This window comes from Podarcis liolepis, assembly GCF_965112155.1.
Source record: "Podarcis liolepis genome assembly, chromosome: 5".
NCBI lineage: Eukaryota > Metazoa > Chordata > Lepidosauria > Squamata > Lacertidae > Podarcis > Podarcis liolepis.
This window is the reverse complement of record NC_139556.1, coordinates 24633034-24656393: the sequence shown is the minus strand read 5'-3', so window position 1 is coordinate 24656393 and position 23360 is coordinate 24633034. Positions and strand designations below refer to the sequence as shown.

The 23360-nt window shown below is 41.4% G+C and overlaps 2 long non-coding RNA genes across 4 annotated transcripts in view; both read left to right on the top strand.

Moving 5' to 3' along the window:
* Positions 1-23360, top strand: part of LOC310706669 — an 80358-nt gene that overhangs the window by 51746 nt on the left and 5252 nt on the right. Inside the window, exons 4-5 of one of the 3 annotated variants that reach the window (XR_014526038.1) lie at positions 1175-1365; positions 1507-1609. The exons of 1 other annotated variant lie outside the window; for it this stretch is intronic. This is a non-coding gene — a long non-coding RNA (uncharacterized lncRNA). Of the gene's footprint in view, positions 1-1174; positions 1366-1460; positions 1610-23360 lie in introns of all 3 variants that reach the window. One more of the 3 variants, XR_014526037.1, reaches the window with a different exon arrangement.
* On the top strand, positions 19404-22452 carry LOC310706739. The gene is made up of 3 exons (XR_014526133.1): positions 19404-19953; positions 20295-20771; positions 22032-22452. It is a non-coding gene; the product is annotated as an uncharacterized lncRNA (long non-coding RNA).

The window sequence follows — 23360 nt, the reverse complement described above, 5'->3', positions numbered from 1 at the left end:
AAACCTGCAAGCTGTTAATCGTAATTCAGAGTTTAAGAGCCAATGCCAGTAGCCCAAAACCTGATAATGCTAAAGATTGGATATCATGTATCGAATCAGAACACAGGGGCTCAGAATCCTTAGTCTAGACTCAAGCTCAGGCAAACACAGACCACTGAATATACAACAGAGGGCTCACCCACACTTCTCATTGTCCTGTTATATTTAGGCAGGGGTCTGATGGGGTTGGGGTTTTTTTTGGGGGGGGGCTGTCGCTTTCCTCAGGGAAACCTGTGGTTTACTGCCAAATTGACAAACGTTAATCCACAATAACATTAGTTCCAATTAGCAGTAAAAAGGGAGTTTTCCCAGGGAATGTGGCGGGACAAAAGAAAAAGGAAAACCTTTCTGACCCATGCCTAGAAATCACAGGACAATTAGAAATTTGGGTGAGTCTACAGAGGACAGAGGGCTGCATTTGCCCCCCGGGCCTGAAGTTCTCCACCACTGCTCTAAATGGTGTACCTACAGCAGGAAGAAAATAATATGAAGCATTTCAGAATTGCAGTTTGTATCAGGAGCGCCTTATTTGCATCATTATTAGCATGATTTATCATAGACTGCTTTACGATGCAGCTTGATCTGAAAATCGGGATTGGAATATTATGAATGATGTGGTGAATATCTCATGTGAGTCTCGTGCAAGTCTGCTGCTTCCCCTTCCCCCAACTCCTAAGGAAGGTTAGCTGTGATGAAAGAGAGATCTGGGGATAAACAACACCCACAGAAGGAGGAGGAGAAGAAAGCCAGCCAGTGGTTCCTCCTTTCCTGTGTATAAGACTTCAATCCCCTCCAGCTTTTAGTTTTTTTATATATATAAAACAAAACCTGGTGGCAAAAAGGCTTCAAAATTCCGAACAGGAAGAGCTGGCTGGGCAGCTTTTCATGTGAGAGGCATTAATGTGTAGTCTGGCTCTATGTTCCCTTGAGCTCCTCCTGAGAAAACATCTGTAAGAAGGAGCCGCATTTAAATGCAACTGCATGCTTGCAAATAGCCCACCACAACAGCTGAAGAGTGACTGGTGAATCTGTTTCAACAACAGATTCTTTCTTGTTATGTAGGCTAATTTGTGAAGAGTCCCTTTTCGGCATTCATCGTCAAACTGAAATTTAAACGCCTTGACTTCCTGTGCAGGGAAATAACAGGCTTGGGGCAGGGATGGGAATCTGAAGCCCATGGCATCCACACTCTCCATCTGGCCCTCAGGAGTCTTCAGAGGCCAGCCCCCTCTCCTGAACTAGATGGCCCTTGTGTTCCCTTCCAACTCTATAGTTCTGTGATTCTATGGTTCTTTGTACACCACCTTCTGCGCCATGGAGGAAAAGGTGAGAAATAAATGTTTTAAAAGATAAATTAAAAATAAAAACTGCTTCTGCCTGACACATGGAACTAAGAAAGCTTGATGTAATTTTCTTTCAAGATCAAATCATTAATATTTTGACCCATTGTCGTGGGGCTCCTAAAAGGTGTGGGACCCATAGGCAGGTGTCTACTCTGCCTATTTGGTAATCCGGCACTGGAAACAGGATGGAACAGGCTCAGGAGTGAACACATGATAAAGTGACAGGGGTGAATACTAGAGGTTTCCACACCTACTTCGTTTGTGTGTGTGTGTGTGTGTGTGTGTGTGTGTGTGTACTTTTGTCAAGTTCCCAAAGTAGGCCAGTGATCAAATAGGACCAGAAATATTAAAGCACAAACAAATCACCTTCATTAGTTCATCAGTTTCAATTTTCCTTCCGCCGTGTTAAAAAAGACAAGGACGCCATTGTGGGGAAGACATATGGATGACGTTTCCTTTTTGTGTCTATATTTGCTGCACTAAGCTTCTCCTTTTTGTTTGGCATATCCCTCTTTCCCAACCTGTTTTCTCCTCCTCATCTTCTGCTGCCCGTAAACCCACTTAACAGTCCATTCCCAAATCGCTTTCTTTCATTTGGCAATGTGACATCCTCGTACTGTATGGTGAGGCTCGTTGACTCGTTGTTTTCCCTGTGTAGATCTTTTCTCAGCTCTTTTTGAAGCCCTGTATTTTACACTAAGATGCTTTAATTCCCCCCATCTGCCCTGTCTCTCTCTTGATCAGTTGCATTTGCTTTCCATTTCCATTTATTTCTTCTTTTCTACCAAGGGCAATGGAGCCAATATGTAGGGTCTGAAGCCAAATACAGGGCTGATTCTGTTACAGGGCATCCTCACCACTCCTTGAGACCCTTTTCTGGAGAGGGCAAATGTAGAACCAGAGGGATGAATTTGTATCTAGATCAGCAGATAAAAATGGTGCAAGGCTACATGTTTGCTTTTGAGAGCCAGTGTGGTGTAGTCGTTAAGAGCGGTAGTCTCGTAATCTGGGGAACCGGGTTTGCATCTCCACTCCTCCACATGCAGCTGCTGGGTGACCTAGGGCTAGTCACACTTCTCTGAAGTCTCTCAGCCCCACTCGCCTCACAGAGTGTTTGTTATGGGAGAGGAAGGGAAAGGTGAATGTTAGCCGCTTTGATACTCCTTCGGGTAGTGATACAGTGGGATATCAAATCCAAACTCTTCTTCTTTGAATGGGACATGAGGTCATACCAGTAGAACTCCTGTGCTTTAGAATTGGGAGTCATGCACAGTTCTGCTGGGATGCTAAACTGTATGCAAAATAAGTACCTAAAAATAGCAAAAGATCAAACATTGCTCCTGCTGACTCACTAAAAACCCGAAGCTCAAAAGGGAGAACATATGGAATCCATTTTTCCCATGACTGAATAAGCAAGACTAATGTATGTTGCACATTGGGAGTAAAGAATGGATTAATAAATGATCCGAAGACTGAAGGACAGGGCATAAAAAAGAAAAAAGTGTCATTACTGGAGATCAACAGAGAATCATACATATCAAAATGTGGCTGAACTTCCAGATCCCTCTCCAAACAGAGCAAGATAATAACATACAAAACACAACGTAATTTGAAAACCTGCCTCTGCCCCTAGAAAGCTTCCCTTGCTTAGTTTTTGTGGATTTTTGTCTTGGGCAAGTGATGCTTCTTTTCAGCAAGGCAGAAATAGTCACAATAATAATTGGGGTGGTGTTTGATCAGCAATATTTCTTCCATGAAACAGCCAGCTCAGCTCAAATGCCTCCCCCCCATCAAACAATTCAGGGGAACTGGTGGGCATTTAACTCAGCCATGTTGTGTGATCCAAGTGATCAGTGATCCTTTTATAAGCTATAGCAGTTGCACAAAGTATGGCAGCAACTGGCTAACCCACGTAGGAATAGAGTCTGCTATTCATTTTAGAATATTCCAGCATTTAACTTGTGCAAATTCAGCTTTATGTGCAGGGCCAGAAAATGTATCATTATTAAAATAAAATAAAAGGGGCGGACATCAAGTGGGCGGGGGGAGTGGGCAATCCCACCTGCCATAGTACCCACCTTGTGAGAGAATTTGGGGGTGCAGGGAGAGTGTATATGTATTTCTGAAAATGTTTATGTTTAACTTATTCTACAAACTACCTTTCATCATCAGTTGGCGGAAGCACCCAATGAGAGCTTTTCTTTCACATAATATAATGCTTTGTGACTGAGTTAGAAATCGTTTATGCAATTCAATGCAATATATATATATATATATATATATATATATATATATATATATTGGGACATTCCTTTATTATTAATTGCATTTGTATACCAACCTTCATTTGAAGGTGGTTAACAACAGCATTTCACAAACTGGATAGCATGGACTTAAGTTTCCTTCCACAGAATTCTCATTGCAAAGGAACACCTTTTTCAATTTTTGAATGAGTCGCTTGATCAGACCTCCTCATAGGCCCAAGCTAGATCATAAAATCATAGAATCATAGAGTTGGAATAGACCACAAGGGCCATTGAGTCCAACCCTCTGCCAAGCAGGAAACACCATCAGAGCACTCCTGACATATGGTTGTCAAGCCTCTGCTTAAAGACCTCCAAAGAAGGAGACCCCACCACACTCCTTGGCAGCAAATTCCACTGTCAAACAGCTCTTACTGTCAGGAAGTTCTTCCTAATGTTTAGGTGGAATCTTCTTTCTTGTAGTTTGGATCCATTGCTCCGTGTCCGCTTCTTTGGAGCAGCAGAAAACAACCTTTCTCCCTCCTCTATATGACATCCTTTTATATATTTGAACATGGCTATCATATCACCCCTTAACCTCCTCTTCTCCAGGCTAAACATGCCCAGCTCCCTTAGCCGTTCCTCATAAGGCATTGTTTCCAGGCCTTTGAACATTTTGGTTGCCCTCCTCTGGACACGTTCCAGTTTGTCAGTGTCTTTCTTGAACTGTGGTGCCCAGAACTGGACACAGTACTCCAGGTGAGGTCTGACCAGAGCAGAATACAGTGGCGCTATTACTTCCCTTGATCTAGATGCTATACTCCTATTGATGCAGCCCATTGATGCAGCCCATTGATGCTATACTCCTATAGATGCTGCAGTCTGCTCTTTCCGTAACTCAAATTCATGATGACACAGTTGTCAAAACAGTACTTCTCTGTGTTGGCAGAAATCCTAATATTTGCTCTGTCAATCATAAGTTTATTGCATGACACCACTGCAGAACCTTTTTCATGCGCACAAAAGAAATTCCTACAAAATCATCACTTGCACAGAGAGGGTAGCAACACTCCATAAGATTTTTCTCCATAGTGCACGTACTCCTCTTTTATATGCCTTTTAAACATAGAGAGCGGGTGACTGGCTTCCCTTTATTATTCATGAGAAGAGATAGAACATGTATTCTTAAAGCAGCACCTGAAAATAATTTGCCTTATCCTCGTCTCATGGTTGTAATACTTTTAACGCCCTGCTCTCCCCGCCACTGTAAAATATTCGACAAGAGAACTTTGTATCTCTTGCAGCTTTGCCCAACAGAGCAAGTTGTTTTTGGCATCCGTCTGTCTCGAGAGACAGCAGAAACAGTGGCACAGAATTAGGGAGGCGGAAAGCTGATCTTTCATGGAATTTGCTAGTTTGAAAATGCTGGTCGAGTGGAGCGAACAACATTTTACAAACCTGTGTGCAGGGGATTCCTAGTATAAATTGAAAGCTTATACTATTAGAAAAGCCTTTATGCACTGATATGGACCTGGAAAGGAAATAGTTGCAAGCCTGTGGGACATAGCATTGTTATAAGAACACTGTGGAGGGGGAAATTCCTGCAACAACAACAACAACAACAACAACAACAACAACAACAACAACAACAATAATATTTACACCCCGCCCTCCCCAGCCAAGGCCGGGCTCAGGGCGGCTATGCAGGGGGTTGGACTTGATGACCCTTGGGGTCCCTTCCAACTATAATTCTATGAAACGGCAACTGATAATGAGAGTCCTCATGACTTACACTGTTTCAAGAGGACATTGTGGGGAAGGGGAGAAGTAGTGGCTGCCAACAGCACAATGAACAACAGGAACAGAACTTTTGCTGTTCTACTGCTACTGATGGTTTTAGTGCGAATCTCCTTTGACTGCTTTTTACTAAGAGGTGAGGTAGAAAAGTTTTAAATTAATTGAGAAAATATTTTTTTAAAAGAAAAAAAGAGAGAATACCTCATACTGTACAGTGGTGCCTCGAGTTACAGATGCTTCAGGTTACAGACGCTTCAGGTTACAGACTCCGCTAACCCAGAAATAGTGCCTCAGGTTAAGAACTTTGCTTCAGAACGTCAGTAATAGTTGCAAGGTAGATATAAGAAATTAGATATATTTAGAAAAAGTTTAATTATGATAAAAGTGTGTATTGGCAATAAGTAATATGAAATCGAAATATGGAATAGACGGAAGGTTCGGTCTTTAGTATTAAGACCAATATATGTTTTATTGTTTGCTAAGAAAATTATGTGTCTATGGTTATTTCTGTGTGTAATTTGGTATTTGTGTTTTTTTCTTTTTTCTTGCTGTATCAATAAAAATCTTTTTTTTAAAAAAGGACTTTGCTTCAGAATGAGAACAGAAATCATGCGGTGGTCCCGCAGCAGCAGCAGCAGCAGGAGGAGGTCCCATTAGCTAAAGTGGCACCTCAGGTTAAGAACAGTTTCAGGTTAAGAATGGACCTCCAGAACGAATTAAGTTCTTAACCCGAGGTACCACTGTATGTCACTCCCACTTTGGAAACAAGTCAGTGTAACTGCGAAGCCAAATTCTGCAGCGAGATCTAGATGAGCAGAGAGTTTTGGAAACATCATTGATTATGAACTGGAGAACAAACTCTCTAGCACTAGTAGAGCTGTAGCTTTGTGATCCTAGTCTGGTCCTGGAATCCAAGTTTTCTCAGCATAACAGGCCCATAGCCACCAGACAAAAACGCTGTTTGTTACCCACCTCATCTCTACATTCACATCAAAGTTATGTCCTTGCATATTCAAATAAGGCTTTTCAATCACCATGAAGAGAAATCTCCAAAGCCAGAGGAGCCAATTTACTGATGTTGCTGTGGCGATATTTTAACATGGATGATATTAGGAGCAATTGCATTCTCTCCACACCCACCCCTTTTCACAAGAAGCTTCCGTTCTGGTGCATCTGTTGTTTCCATAGTAACGAGAAAACACTAATCTGATACCATGGTTGCTCCTGACTCAAGATAGTTACACTTTGTTACAATTATCTTCTCTTGAATGTTAGGAAGACAAGGTGGTCCACAAATGCAGCTGACACTTGGAGGAGTGTTGAAAACAAATATGCAGATACAACGTGAGAGAAATGTTGAGCTGAAGTATTGTATCGGAATTAGCGGTTATAACGAATCGTCAAATATTAGTTATTTATTTTTCTATTATGTTGCTCTTTCTTTGGTGACTCAGAGTGATTTCTTTTGAGTGGTTTCTCTATCTAGGTAGTGATCAAGCTTACACAAGGTTTTCTACAGCAAAGCTAGTGGTCCAAAATTAATTAATTTATAGCACTGGGCACAACGCAGTGTACTAACCACTATACGATCACGGCCAGGTTTTCAAGAAGTTCTGTGAGGAGTATTAATGGAAATATTGTTAAAATGGAAAAGGAGAGAAAATAGGTTAAGAGATATAAAGGCAGTATTAAGTCAGGAAATGCATAAGAAGTGATGTAAAACGGAAGATTATCAGAGGTGCTGATGGAAGTCTAATAATATTGTATTTGTGATAATTTTGTGGGGTACGTTTTTTAATTTTGTATGTCAAAAATCAATAAAAATATTTTTTTAAAAAATAATTTATAGCATTGGGCAAACGTTAGTGAAAAAGAGACAAATGCCATTGGGGTTGTATTTAGCTCTTTAAGATTAACTCTTCTACGGTGGTGACTCACAACTCCATGAAAGAATGACTTTACAAAAAGCATATACAATATAACAGGGGCAGTGAACGTTCTGGGGGCCCATGACTACATTTGCAAACTGGACAAAATTTCATGGCCACTACAGACACATATACCACAACCTATTATAAGCACTACAATAGAATGTGTATTTTGTCCCTAATTTCAGTGGTGGGATGAGACTCTGTGGAAGGCCTCTGTGAGTAAGTGTTCTCATGGGTGCCATGCTGTTGACTAATTTTATGCTCTACAGGAGGAAGATCATAGCTCACCGACAGAGTATATTTTTGCATGAAGGTCCTAGGTACAATCCCCAGTAATTCCAGTTAAAAGGGATCAGCAAATATTATTGAACAAAACTTGGGTGAGCATCGGTCAGGTCTCAATATGTTGGCTTAAAGTTTCAGGGTTCTTCCAACTTTCAGACTCCAAGGTAAAGGGTAAAATCAAACACTGGGGAACTAGAACCCAAGGGGCAAGACACCTTGCTGCTGGGATTTATGACAGTTTCCACTAGCATCTTATTGGATCAGGCTGCTGTCAAATGATTTTTGGGGGGGTCTCATTTCCTTATGACCTTTTCTTTCACTTTCAGAAACACAGAAGTAAAAAATAAAAAAACCAATTTAATCAAAACTCCAGGACTTCAAAAATGTGTCACTCATTACTCATCTAATTAAATATCATGCTCTGCAGCTTGTAACAGCCCATCTCAATTAGCACATGGCCAAATACATTTCAGACTACGTTTGATGAGCCATTTTTGTTGTTGTCTTATTTCATGATTTACAATTCTTTTCTTCTTTTTCTTTCATTTCTGCATGAAAGATAATGTAATCCTGTGTTGTACTCAACAGTTTTCATGACTCATTTGGGAAGACTGTGTCAATCCACATTCATTATTAAATGGACATGAATGATAGGAAAGTTTCATTGGAGTTGGGGTAGGGTTGTGCCTTCTGGGTGCTGGCCCCATTCCTGACCCTCAAGCAGCTGAGATGCCATTCACAGAGAGGTCTACACACAGAGCCTTGGGACAAAAATGTAGGGTATGGATCACTTCTGATATGTGCGCAGGCCACTGGAAGTAAGAAATGGAATGTGCAGAGGTGGGGAGGCAAGTAGCACATCGGGGACAGGATTCCAACCCTCCTCCCCCATGTTCATTTATACACTGGGAAACTGCAAAGAGCTTGCTGTAGAGAAAATTCAGAGAACTTCAATAGTGTGTAATAATGTGTTGGGAGGAGATAGTCTGAAGACATGTCATAATGTAACAGAAGTGAACTTGTTTAATGTACAGTGGTACCTCGGGTTAAGTACTTAATTCATTCCGGAGGTCCGTTCTTAACCTGAAACTGTTCTTAACCTGAAGCACCACTTTAGCTAATGGGGCCTCCTGCTGCTGCCACGTCGCCAGAGCACGATTTCTGTTCTCATCCTGAAGCAAAGTTCTTAACCTGAAGCACTATTTCTGGGTTAGCGGAGTCTGTAACCTGAAGCGTATGTAACCTGAAGCGTATGTAACCTGAGGTACCACTATATTAGAGAACATGGTAGAAGTTTGCCTACTCTTCTCCCATCAAGCTACATACTTTAGGACAGTATATCTGTTGCTCTCCAAGACACTGGACCATGGATCAGTGAGCCAGTCAATCATCCATAGACCCAGGGTCATGTGCTAATGCTAGTCACGTTTATCAGGGACAACAAAGCATACTGAGATGTGGCAATTCCATGCAGCCAGTTGAATGTGTCATCTGTTTGGCTGGCAGCAAATAACAATCATATTTGAAGAGGGATATTGCATGCCTCAGTTTCCCCTCTTTAACCATATCATTTTGTTTATTTTGGGCATTCATTTTCATTTATTATGGGCATTATTCAGACAAAGGAATGGACTTTTAAGTCCCAAGTGATTTCAGTGGGAAAGTGCTAACTCTGTCACTGAAATCAATGGCACTTAAAAATGTATTTAATGAGGGCTGAATTGTGTCTCATTTTTTAAAATATAGTTTTCCTTGGCTCCCATAATGGCTAACCAGTTTAATTCAACGCAATAAAAAACAAACCCTATAATATGTCTTCTGGACATATGAAGAGAGCTGGCCAGATATATTTGTGTCGGGAGATCTACAAGGAGGATACAGCTACAAGGGATGCCTACTAAAATTAAAATTATCAGGGTTGGGGATTTACAAAAGTCTTCCCCCTCCAGTTTCTGTTTCGTAACTCAAACAGCCTCCATGTCATCAATTTTCCCCTCAATTCTTCAGTACTCATCCCAGTTCTATTTCCAGCTGATCTCCAATATGCCATCCCCTTTCTTGAGCTAGAACACTCTTAATTCACCAGCTGACTTTCCAGCAAATAGGAGGTTAAGTCACTTACTTTAAACCCACATAAGCTCAACACTCAGCACCACATGCAGGGTTAAATTACTCATCACCCTAACTCAGAGAACACAGAGCCTCAGTCAGTGAGGGAGATGCCAGCTCATCCTTCAAACATCAAAGCAAGAGCTTCATCGAAAGCAGGGAAAGGCCAACTGGTACAAACAACTTTGATTTCTCAGGCTCGTAGATCATCAGTTCCTACTGTTTTACAGGGAGCTGCACTAACAACAGCAGCCCCATCTAAAGAAGCTGAACAGCCAACAGCTGAGGATATGGCAACAGGGAGTTCTAATACCCTCCTAGAGGAAATGTTACAACAATTTGCAATTTTGAATAAAAAGGTTGATGACCAATCGGCAAAAGTAGACTTAGCCATATCTTCAATTACCAAACTTTCTGAACAGGTGGCTAAGCACACACAAGATATTGGAAATTTAAAGGACGCTACATCTGAAAATCGGAAATTGGCCGAGGCTGCGAATGAAAAAGCAGGTGAAGCAATTCAGAAAGTGGAGGAATTGAAAGGAGAGGTAAGGCCGCTACACAAACAGATCAGTGACCAGCAGGCCTACTTGGCTTTAGCGGAACTGAGAAACAGGGAAAATAATTTAAGATTACGTTCTATCCCAGAGATTGAGAAAGAGGATTTGATTGGCTTCTTGACTGCAGAATTTTCTAAATTCTGGGGTATAAAGGAAGATACAGATTTTAAAATAACAACTGCATTCAGACTGGGAAGAGTTACCAGGAAAGACAGGCCTAGAGACTGTTTGATTATCTTAAGGGCCAAGCAGGAGAGAGACAAGCTACTGGATCTACATTTTAATAAAGCACTTGAGATCCAGGACAGAAGAGCACAATTCTACAAGGATATCCCTAAACAATTATTGGATCTCAGATCTAACTACACTGACCTAGCTGGACTTTTGAGAGGTAACGGAATACCGTATAGGTGGGAGTTTCCACAAGGCATATCATTCAACTACAAAGGAAAGAAGATCAAAATCAAAACAAAAGAGGACAGCCAGAAGTTTCTACACGACCACGGAGAAGACCTGCAGAAAGGAACAGCAACTCTTTGGCCTCCACCAGAGTCTGGGGAAAAATCAGCACCCTTGGATTCGGATAAAAAAGAAGACGCTTCATAAGAGCAACAACAGACTGATACAGGATGTCTCTACAGCTGTATAGTTGGAATATTAATGGCGCAAATTCCCCGGAAAAACGCAGAAGGATATTTCACATTTTAAAGAAAGAAAACTTGGACATAATATGTCTGCAAGAAACACATGTGACCAGGCTTCACAGGAAGGTGTTAATAAACAAAAGATTAGGCCAAGAATTTATTTCATCAGACAGAGTCAAAAAGAGAGGCGTGGTGATCTACGCAAAGGAGAATTTAACACCAAAATTGTTGTTTAAAGATGAACAAGGAAGAATCCTGGCAATTGAAATACAAACCCAAGGAGAAAAAGTTTTGATTTTAGGGATTTATGCACCGAATGAGGGGAAATCAGAATTTTATAAGAAGCTACATGAGACATTACTGGACTATCTGGACTATTCTAATATCATTATGATGGGAGATATGAATGGGGTCGTCTCTACTCTTATGGACAAGTCACAGAACCAGAATTTGACTAAAGATGGAAGACTACCAAAAACTTTTTTTGAACTAACTGACAATATGGATTTGATTGATTTATGGAGGACAAGAAACCCCTTAGGTAAAGAAGGAACTTTCTTTTCTGAGGCCCACCTGTCATGGACAAGAATCGACCAAATTTGGACAACTAGAGGGCTGGCACCTAAGACTACAAGAGTAGAAATCTGCCCAAAGACTTGCTCCGACCATAACGCTTTGAAAATGGAAATGAGATTTACTACTGCTGATTCCTTCAGATGGAAAATGAATGACAACCTACTAAGAGATCAAGAGACTGTAAAGAAGGCCCAAAAAGCTTTAAAGGACTATTTTGAAATTAATTTGAATACCTCGGTGGAAAAAAGAATAATCTGGGATGCAAGTAAAGCGGTTATGAGAGGGTTTCTGATACAACAGAATACGATCAAGAAAAAACTCTGGAATGGGAAAAAGGACAAGATACTAGAGAAGATAAGAGAAGGAGAGAAAAAACTAAGATCGAATCCAAAATCAAAAGAGACTTTAAGAGAAATCAAATTCCATCAATCACAATATACGAAATTGATAAACCAAGAAGTGGAATGGAAAATCAAACAAATGAAACAAAAATCCTTTGAATCGGCGAACAAATGTGGGAAACTGCTAGCCTGGCAGTTGAAAAAGAGACAAAAATTAAACTATGTTACCAATCTAGAAGTTGAAGGGAAAAGTATTCAGAAACCGGGGGAAATTAGGAAGTGCTTCCAGAAATATTTTAAAAAACTCTACACACAAGGACCCGAGGAAGCTATTGAGATTGAACAATTCCTGAAAGACAATGGCCTACCAGAACTATCTCAAGAGAAGAGGTCAATCTTGAATTGTAAAATAACACAACAGGAAATTGAGGATGCCATTCAGAATATGCAGCTAGGCAAATCTCCAGGCCCGGATGGACTTACCTCCAAATATTATAGGACGTTAAAAGATTTTTTGTTACAACCACTAATGGAGGTTTGCAATCAGATTATGGAGGGGGGGAGAGCACCAGATACGTGGAAAGAAGCATTCATCACACTGATACCTAAAGTGGAAACTGAAAAGACTCAACTTAAGAACTATCGTCCCATCTCACTCCTAAACGTGGATTACAAAATATTTGCAGATATTTTGGCTAACAGATTTAAAAAAGTACTAAACGAAGTAATTCATAAGGACCAAGCGGGCTTTCTCCCAGGTAGACACTTGTTTGATAATACTAGTAACATTATTGATATTCTGGAACTTTTACAAACAAATATCAACACCAAAGCAGTGTTAATCTTTATTGATGCGGAGAAGGCCTTTGACAATATTTCTTGGAAATTTATGAAGAAAAATTTGGAAGGGATGGGAGTGGGAAAGGGGTTTGAGAATGGAATAGAAGCAATCTATTCAGAACAAAAAGCTAAGTTGATAGTGAACAATGTGGTGACAGAAGAACTTCATATCGAAAAAGGAACACGCCAGGGGTGCCCCCTCTCCCCTTTGTTATTTATTTCGGTCCTGGAGGTTTTGCTGAACATGATAAGGAGGGATCAGCAGGTGCAAGGAATTAGGGTCGGAGCGAAACAATACAAACTGAAAGCATTTGCAGATGACTTGGTTTTAACATTACAGGAGCCAGAACCTAGTACCAAAAGAGTTCTGGAACTGATTCAGAAATTTGGTCGGGTGGCGGGCTTTAAGCTGAATAAACAAAAAACCAAGGTGTTAGGGAAAAACTTGACAGTTGAGGAAACAGAAGGGTTTCAGAAGGAAACAGAACTAAACATTGTTAAAAAAGTGAAATACCTGGGGGTTAACCTTTCTTCCAAGAACTTGAACTTATTTAAAGATAATTATGAGAAATGTTGGACAGAAGTGAAAAAAGATCTAGAAATCTGGTCAAGACTGAAACTATCCTTGTTAGGCCGAATTGCAGCTATAAAAATGAATGTTTTGCCAAAAATGTTGTTTTTGTTCCAGGCCTTGCAGATTGTGGACAGAATGGATTGTTTTGGAAAGTGGCAGAAGGACATTTCTAAATTTGTCTGGCAGGGCAAAAAGCCCCGAATAAAGTTTAAAATACTAACTGACGCAAAGGAGAGAGGGGGGTTTGCCCTGCCGGACTTAAGGTTATACTATGAAGCTGCGGCCTTCTGCTGGATGAAAGATTGGTTCTTGCTAGAAAATACTGATGTCCTAGATCTGGAAGGCTTTAACAATTCGTTAGGTTGGCATGCGTATCTATGGTATGACAAGGCAAAAACATTTGGAATGTTCAAAAACCATATTGTCAGAAAAGCAATATTTATGGTCTGGGGAAAATACAAAGACTTATTGGAAAGTAAAACTCCAAGGTGGTTATCACCAATCGAGGCCAAAGCTCGGAAAAAACCCAATATGGAGGCCTACTGGCCGAAGTATTGGGAAATAATAGAAAATATTGGAGGTAATTGGAGGTTGCAGAGCCTTGAAAAATTACAAAGTATGGTGCAAGGTTGGTTACATTATGCCCAAATCAATGAGGTTTTTAAGCTAGATAAAAAAATAGGATTCCAGGTGGAAAAATCGAAACTCGAGACAGAGTTGCTAGAACCAAAGACCAAGTTATTATCGAGAATGTATAACTTGCTGCTTAAATGGAACACTCAGGACGAGACAGTTAAATCAGCTATGATAAAATGGGCTCAGGACATCGGTTACAATATCATGTCTGACGACTGGGAGAGGTTATGGACCACCGGTATGAAGTTTACTGCATGTAATGCATTGAAAGAAAACATTATGAAAATGGTATACAGGTGGTACATGACCCCGGTCAAGCTGGCTAAGATATACCATTTGTCCGATAACAAATGTTGGAAGTGTAAGGAAGCTGAAGGGACATTCTTTCACCTTTGGTGGACCTGCCCAAGATTGAAGGCCTACTGGGAAATGATCTACAATGAGTTAAAAAAGGTGTTTAAATACACCTTTCCTAAGAAACCAGAGGCCTTCCTTCTGGGCATTGTCGGCCAGAAGGTGTTAAAGAAGGATAGAACCTTTTTTATGTATGCTACAACAGCAGCAAGAATCCTTATCGCCAAGCATTGGAAGACTCAAGATTTGCCCACACTGGAGGATTGGCAGACGCAACTGATGAACTACATGGAATTAGCCGAGATGACTGCAAGGATCCGAGACTTGGGAGAAGAAGCAATGGAGGAGGATTGGAAAAAATTTAAGGACTATTTGCAAAAATATTATAAATTATATGAAATTTAAGATGTCGTATGATTTGGAATGTCAGCCCCAGTAACATAAGTGGATTATTTATGAAAACTGATTTATTTATGAAAGAATCAAAGTTTAAATGGGTAAAAAGGAAATAATGTAAGATTCTTAAAGTTATTGGAAAATAAGAGATTTAAACTTAAACGGTAATTGAAAGTACAAAAACACATGAAACAAGGTTACAACTTGCTGATAAATTTATTGTCGAGAATGCACTATGGGGAGATGTGGGGAAGTCCGATAGAAATTTGAAATAAGTTGTTGAAATGGTCTGGTTTTATTGTTACTATGTCTTCTTTCTTCTCTTTCTTTTCTATTCGTTTTTTCGTGCTTTTTCTTATTTTCTTTTATTGTTATATCTGTAATGTGAAAAAAGACGCAATAAAAATTATTATAAAAAAACAAACAAACATCAAAGCAATATACTGTTGCTAAGCACTCATTTGGTCTCCACTGAAGGACATCAAACAGCTTGAACTCACCCATAAAAAATGTTGGGGTTTTGGATCCGAGGCCCAAAGTAGCTGGATTTCAGTTTTAACTGCAATGGCTCTCCCAGTAAAGCACCCAGTAGTCTCTCATTAAGAAAAGAGTTCACATGGGTGAGCTTTGAAGACCAGGCAATGGTGGCTGTGATGTCTTTGGCTCCAGGAGATGGAGAGAAGAATATTGGGGGGAAAGTGAAAGTTAGAAACTTTCTGGAATTATGCCCAATTCAATTCTACCAGCTGCCTATTAGTTTAATGATATAAATGTGAAAAAGTGTACATGGCATTTCCTTTGTGCATACCACCCTTGTCTCCCCATCCCCTGTTCTACTTAGAAGAAAAGAAAACAAGAAAGGGAATTAAGAGATGTGGGGAACAGGGGTAAAAAGAAGGAGATACAAGAATCAGCAATCCATGAATTTCAGCTAAAGCAGGCTTCCTCAACCTCGGCCCTCCAGATGTTTTGAGACTACATTTCCCATCATCCCACTGGTCCTGCTAGCTAGGGATCATGGGAGTTGTAGTCCAAAAGCATCTGGAGGGCCAAGGTTGAGGAAGCCTGAGCTAAAGCATCTATAACAGACGGCCATCTAACTTCTGCTTAAAAACCTTCAAGGAAGGAGAGTCCACAACCTCCTGAGGGAGAACATTCCACTGTCAAACAGCTCTTACTGTCACAAAGTTCTTCCTGATGTTTAGTCAGAATCTCCTTTCTTGTAACTTGAAGCCATTAGTTCGAGTCCCACCCTTCAGAGCAGGAGAAAACAAGCTTGCAATGCTCCCTCTTCCATGTGACAGCCTTTGAGATATTTGAAGATGGCTGTCATATCTCCTCCCAGTCTCCTCTTTTCCAGGCTAAGGATACCCAGCTCCTTCAACCAATCCGCATAAAGCTTGGTTTCCAAACCCTTGATCATCTTGGCTGGTCTCCTTGAGAGATCCTATGGTTGATACTTTCACACTAATTCCTTCATAAATATTTGAGAAAAGGAAACCAGATCCTACCCCAAGTTGCTTGAACTGCTACTTCAACCTCAGGCATTAAAGCAATGTTAAGAATAAAGTGGAAATGGGGTGCCCGTGTGCCCTACTTAACAGAAGTCGCTTTATTAGAAAGGGTTTCAGAAGATAGTCCTCTCTTTGAAGTGCTGTTCGCTGTAAGCCTGGCTTAAAGATAGAACCATAAGAGGGAAGAACAGGCCTTGAACTTGCCCATCAATAGCACCTCGACACCAGACTGAGCAGGCAAACAGGTCATCTGTTTACAGTCTTCCGCACTATGGTGCAATGTATTGCATTTCTGTTTAATTTATAGCAATAAGTTCTAAATATACATCTTTACATATAAATTAGCAAACACAAATTTTATTGACTCTTGTTTCCTCTTTTGTCCTCTTTTTTGGCAGTGTCTAAGTAGACAATGATTTGGGTTTTGTTTTTTTTCTTCAAACAACAACAAAAGCAATATTTCTTCATACTAATGTTAATTCTTACAAGGAGTTGGGCAAACTCTTCTGCAAATATTAACTAAATTCATGGAAAGCACTTGGGTTTCTTAAAGTCAATATGGCCTCTTGTACAAGGTCAATATAATTGACGTCCTCTGTACATACAGTATGTGCATGTGCACATTTTGCTTTTCGTTCTTGCCGCTGTTCCCTTTTAATAGAGAAATGACTAGCAGAAAATTGATATGTTTGTAAGATAGAATGACCCTCCCACTGTACTAGTTTTATGTGATTAATTTTAGGGCGCATTCTGACAGATTCCTTCAAGCCTTACTTTATCATGAATCTATGATTCGTTTAAAATGAAGACTCAGCAACTATTTTAGGTCGAGCTGGGCAAAACCTTTCACAATGATCATTTTCAGCTGCACGAGGGCTGGTGCATGCAAAGTGAATAGAGCTACAAAAAGGCAAGCAGGGCAAAGAGCTTCGACAAAGTTGCTTTTGATTTTTGCACTGTGTTTGCCCCGTTAAGTGTGCAAAGTGGTCTGTTTTCTGTGTGTCGGGACTTCTACCTGCTGCAGCGGTAGGTATCTGTGTCTGTCTGTGTGTGGCTCTCCTCTCAAAAGCTTCCCTGCCAGGAGCACTTTTTAGAATGACCGCGTGGCCATGCAAACTCACATGATTAGTACAGGAAGTTCTGGCAGCAAGGAAACTTCTGAGAGGAACCCTGTGCTGCTGCAAGTGCAAATGGTACTTTTAAGAAAGGCGAAGAGGGGATAGAGAACCGTTGTCTCAGCATAGCTTTATGGGTCAAGGCAGAGTCATAGTGATCCATTCCCCCCTCCCTGTGTGTGTTCACCAAGCTGTTGACCCAAGGAGTGGACCCAGTCATTTTTGTGATGACTCCTGTATCCAGTGCTGGATTTACGTATAAGCTAAACAAGCTATAGCTTAGGGCCCCACTCTCTTGGGGGCCCAAAAAAAATTAAAGGAAAAAACTGGATGTACATTTCCAAAATAGAAGATAAAGAACAAAAAAAAAAAAAAAACCTACATAAAGCAACAGTGTTTTGTGTTGTACATCCTATGATGTAAGTAATGGGCCCCGCCCGCTAGCCTGCTCACTAAAATATCACTGGTTTGCTCATTTCTATATATAGGGTGCCTACATTCTGCATGTGCAAATGGCTTTAGGTACCTATTAGGTCCATAAATTACCATATAGCATATATTCAACACAAAAAACAGCAACAATTTGTTTTTGACAAAGGACAGCTGGACATATAAAGGGCCCCATTACCTTCAGTAGCTTAGGGCCTCAACAAACCTATATCCAGCCCTGCCTGTATCTTCTGGGGTTTTCAGTTATGGACTTAAACTTTCCTAGGGTAAGAATAGGGATTATTCCTAAAACTGTGTGCAACTGTGGTTCTGTTGGGTTCACATATGTGTGGTAGTAGGTACCGGGAAATCAACTAGGTTTTCCAAAACATCCAACCAGTTCTTGAAAAGGCCATCCTTCCTTGTAGGTGCTGCACAAGACATCTTGCCAACCCTTTGGAGTGGATTCAACATGATGTCTTTATCACCCAAGGAATGGTGATTCATCATTATCACATAAAAGGTGGTATGCTATAACTGCACTTTTTCGCTTGAGGTGTGCACCTCCCAAAACAACCTGTTTGCTTTGACCCTGGATGCATTTTGTCTGTCATCCGCTACATCCCTTGGACTAGTGGTTGTTTCTGCTCCACTATCTAATTTAAGAAAGATTGTTACAGCAGCTACGGCAACTGTGCTATACCATTCTTGTACTCTGCAAGTCGCTGAGATGACATTATACCTATCAACAATGTGCTCATAACCTGTTCCACTTTCGAGCTGCCACATTTTTGCAAAGTGGCTTGTTCAAGAGCATTTGTAGGACAATACTCAGAAGACTAAACACAATCTAGGCTTCTGTGTGTTTCTACATCTATTGCAAGCTCTGCTTTTGGCTACTGAAAAGCCCTCTTGTGGTGCAGATTGTGTTGGAGGTTTTGCAAACTGCAAAGATGCTTTCATTTTTGCTTCAGCAGCAAGCGCTGTTGCTTCAGCTGATGTGATTTGAGCCTGGGCCTTCACTTTGTGGATATCCACAGCCTGGAAGAGGGTGGAAGACCCTCAGGTTTTTTCTTGAGTTCACTGTCAGTTAATGCTGATCTCCCTCATCACTAAATCTCAAAAGAGCAAGATTCACAGGCTTTGCTTTACATCTCAGCTGCTTGTTCCTGGTGTAGGTCTCCACTCAGCCCGTATCTCTGTTTGTTTGGGAGTCGGAGATGGGGCAGGGAGGGTGCCTGTCTCTTGCAAGAAACAAGGACCTGCAGGACCTGCAGCTAGGTGGTCTCTAGATACCTTCTGCAGTAGGAGCCTTTTGAGCAGTAGGGACAGTCAAGACCCAGCCCTTCCTTTTTGTAATAATTTTTATTAATTTTAACATCTAAATTATAATACATACCACAAAACTTCACCACTTATACAATCTTTTTTGGACTTCCATCAGCGCCTCTGATGATCCACCATTTTTTTCACTTCCTATGCATTTCTTAAATTCATATTGCCTTTAATTATCTTAAATAACCATCCTCCTCTTCATCCATTTTTGCAATAGTTCCAATAATTCACCTCACAAAACTTCTTGCAAACCAAGACCCAGCCCTTCCAGGCCTGTTGGGAATGAGCCAGAGAGAGAATTACCTAGCTTACAACCCCTCACACCCTTCTTTTTAAACCGACTTCACAGGAAAACATATTGCTGGCCAGCAAACGTGACCAGGGATGATGGGAGTTTTTGTTCAGCAACATCTGGATGGCCAACGTTTCCCCGCAGCTGCCTTATTCTATAAAGCCATGTGAGAGCTCAGCTACACTAAGAGACATCGACTTGCCATAAGACACACTGTGGGTTTTGTGGCTGAATGGGGATTTGAACCCAGCACCCTACTCATTGCATCACACAGGCTTTCTTTAATTGCATCCACAAGACAATACGGAATCGGCACTAATATTGGCAGCATCACTCTGCAGTTGTACAAAGTACAAAGCAAATTAAAAATCCGCCCTTGAGCTAATTCCTGTTTATTTACTCAAAAGCTCCCATTGATCCCTGTTTGCCTTTCTCCAAAGCAATGTACACAGGATTACAGCTGCAGAAATTAAAATTGTTCTTAGTTGTGTGTTTTTTTTAAAAAAGAAATCAAACCAAATCTTGATATCTTTAAATACAACTCAGTCCTAGCTATGTTTACTCAGAGGTAAACCCCACTATGTTCAATGGCATTTAAAGGTAAAGGTACCCTTGCCCATACAGGCCAGTCGTGTCCGACTCTAGGGTTGTGCACCCATCTCACTTAAGAGGCCGGGGGCCAGCGCTGTCCGGAGACACTTCCGGGTCACGTGGCCAGCGTGACAAAGCTGCATCTGGTGAGCCAGCGCAGTACACGGAAATGCCGTTTACCTTCCCGCCAGTAAGCGGTCCCTATTTATCTACTTGCACCCGGGGGTGCTTTCGAACTGCTAGGTTGGCAGGCGCTGGGACCAAGCAACGGGAGTGCACCCCGCCGCGAGGATTCGAACCGCCGACCTTTCGATCGGCAAGTCCTAGGCACTGAGGCTTTTTACCCACAGTGCCACCCGCGTCCCTAGGTTTGCAGTCTTAGACAGCCACAGGGTCAATTCAAAAGATGGAAAACATCACTGTTTTATCTTGTAATTGCACTACTTTCAACCTTGTCCTGATGTATTTCATCAAAGGCTGCTTGGCTGCTTTCATGCTTTATTTCATGGCAGGCATGCCATGAAAATGGGAAGAACCAGATTCCTGTATTAAAAATCCTTGGCCCAGTAAAATATTCATGGTACTATAGGCTTGTTTGATTTTCAATAATCTTACCCAACAGGGCCTGTAAAAAGGATGCAAACCAGAAGTGATACTGGCAGCCAGGAAGATTCAGCTCTCTTTGATACAACGTTGATGCGAATACAATCCCATTCCCTTTCAGACATATGCAGGTGTCAGCGACCAGAATGAGGCCCATTCTGTTTAATAGTGCTCAGTATTTCCCCTCCCCTTTGACAAGCCAGTGCTGCTGCATTCATACGCAGGTAAAGCTTTTATGTACTGCAGCACATAACATTTTGCTTATGACAGAACTGCTCTTTAAAATATGGGCTGACAATTCACCCTCCCGGCTTCTCCAGTGTCTTTACCTGCAGGAGGGGAGGGAGAGCGCATAAATTTGGAATAAGGGCATTATAAAGTACTTCTCCCCCCTCCTTTTGTGATATCTTGACATATCTCAACCTCTTTTTCCTATCTACAACATGGGAATAGTGATGGCTGCTGGATGGATTTGGGGATAAGTGGGACACGTACTGCAAAACAAAAGCAAAAATCACAGGCACCCCGTCCATCAAGGGATGCATAGAAGCAGGATTCTGTGGCTGCTACTGATGTCCATGTACATAAAAACATAAGAGCCTTGCTAGATCAGCCCAAATGCCCACATAATCCATCATCCTATTGTATGCCAAGGCTCCATGAGCCAGTCACTCCCTATGTGGTGAAATAACCAGTCAAGACAACAGAACAGAGGTTTTTTGGGTTCAAATACAGATATGAAAGGTCTGGCATAGGCATTAGGTGAAGTGTGTCTAATGATAAACCACAATTGGGGGGCCGCTGTTGTCGCATAAAGAAACACTTTTATTTTCATTTGGGATGCTTATCGTTAGAATGCCTAATAGGAAAGCTAATGTTGTTGTTTAGTCGTGTCTGACTCTTCGTGACCCCATGGACCAGAGCACGCCAGGCACTTCTGTCTTCCACTGCCTCCCACAGTTTGGTCAAACTCATGCTGGCAGCTTCGAGAACACTATCCAACCATCTCATCCTCTGTCGTCCCCTTCTCCTTGTGCCCTCCATCTTTCCCAACATCAGGGTCTTTTTCAGGGAGTCTTCTCTTACGAGGTGGCCAAAGTATTGGAGCCTCAGCTTCAGGATCTGTCCTTCCAGTGAGCACTCAGGGCTGATTTCCTTCAGAATGGATAGGTTTGATCTTCTTGCAGTCCATGGGACTCTCAAGAGTCTCCTCCAGCACCATAATTCAAAAGCATCAATTCTTCGGCGATCAACCGAAGCTAATAGGCTTCTTTAAAAATGTATGTTTTAGCTTATAATTTTTTTAGTTCCTCATAGATCATATCCCATTTTTTTATTATTTGGGGGCATGTCCACCACATGTGGAATAAGGTTCCTTCATTTTGTTTACATCTCCATCACTTATTGCTGTTATTTTTATTTTGGCTAATTTGGATGGGGTCAGGTACCACCTGTAAATAATCATCATTGTTTTCTTTTATCAGATAGCACGCAGTGAATTTTAAGTCTGTTTTCCAACATGGACTCTCTTCATGTGAAAATTCGTTTAGGCACAAGGTTTTGTTCGACATCTTTTCCATGAAGACAGATGCACAAGAATTCATGCAATTTTCTGCCAAGGGCAGCTGTTCTTTTGGATTCAGAGGCAATAAGTACAGTTATGGGTGAAGTCCATGGGATTTAGTGGTGGTTCAGCAAACACTAGACATAAAGCAACCTAGTTAGATCATATTAATGCATAGCAGAAATAAAGCATCAGACCACCAATCAAGATTGTAATTCTTATACTGATTTGGTTGCTTATGTTTCCTTCTTAGGCATGGCAGCAGATGGACTCTCTAGCAGCTAGAATGGGTTGACACATAACACCATTCTGATCTCTCTCTCTCTCTCTCTCTCTCTCTCTCTCTCCTGGTCTTCTTTCCCCCCTGGGTCTTCTACCAGAATTTGCATTTATAGGCTGCAATCTGCTGAGTAAACTATCTGGTGCATTGCTCACACCCATGTGTACTGAGGCCTACAGTTATACTTTAGCTTAGTTGCACTCAGTAACTTAAAACTGAGCCTACATTGAGCTTGAGCTGAAAACTAGGCCTAAACTTTTGATTTGTAACTCACTTCCCTACTACCGAGGTTTGCACTATTGTCAGGGTTGCCATATTTCAAAAAATAACAGACAGGACACCTCGAAAGTTGTTGAGTGGTTTTTCAATTGACTTGCCTAAGATCCAGGACAATGCACCAACTTTCAGAAATTCTCCCCGGGTGTCAATCCCACCTTTGAAATCCTGGTAATGTCCAGGAAAATCTGGATGTATGACAGCCCTACACTATGTAGAACTGTATATATGGGTCCCCACCCCCGTCCCTCTCCAAATATGATGCCAGGATGCTATCAGGTGGCATATGGGGAGTTGTCCTACAAACCTGGCAAAGTTGACCTGCGGTGGGTTATGCTTTGCCAGTGTGCTGGTGAGGTAGCACTTAGGAGGATTGAACTCATTGCTCACTGGCTGATGAATGAAGGGTTCAGTTCTGCTATTTGCAGGGGTCTCCTTTGCCAGGACATTTCCAGTCAAAGCAACACCAAGCAAGGTTAAATTCTCCACTGTCCCCTGATGAGCAGAGGCTTTGGTCCTGCTCTCTGTAGGGCTCAGCTGCAGAGGATTGAATGCCACCCCTACCCATCAGCTGACCTCACCCAGTGACATCAGTTGATTGACAGGTGGGCATTGTTTTGTGGAAATTGCTTAAGGGCAAAACTGAACCCACTGGTAGGCCAATTTTGGTGCATGGGCTGCTGTAGTGCATGC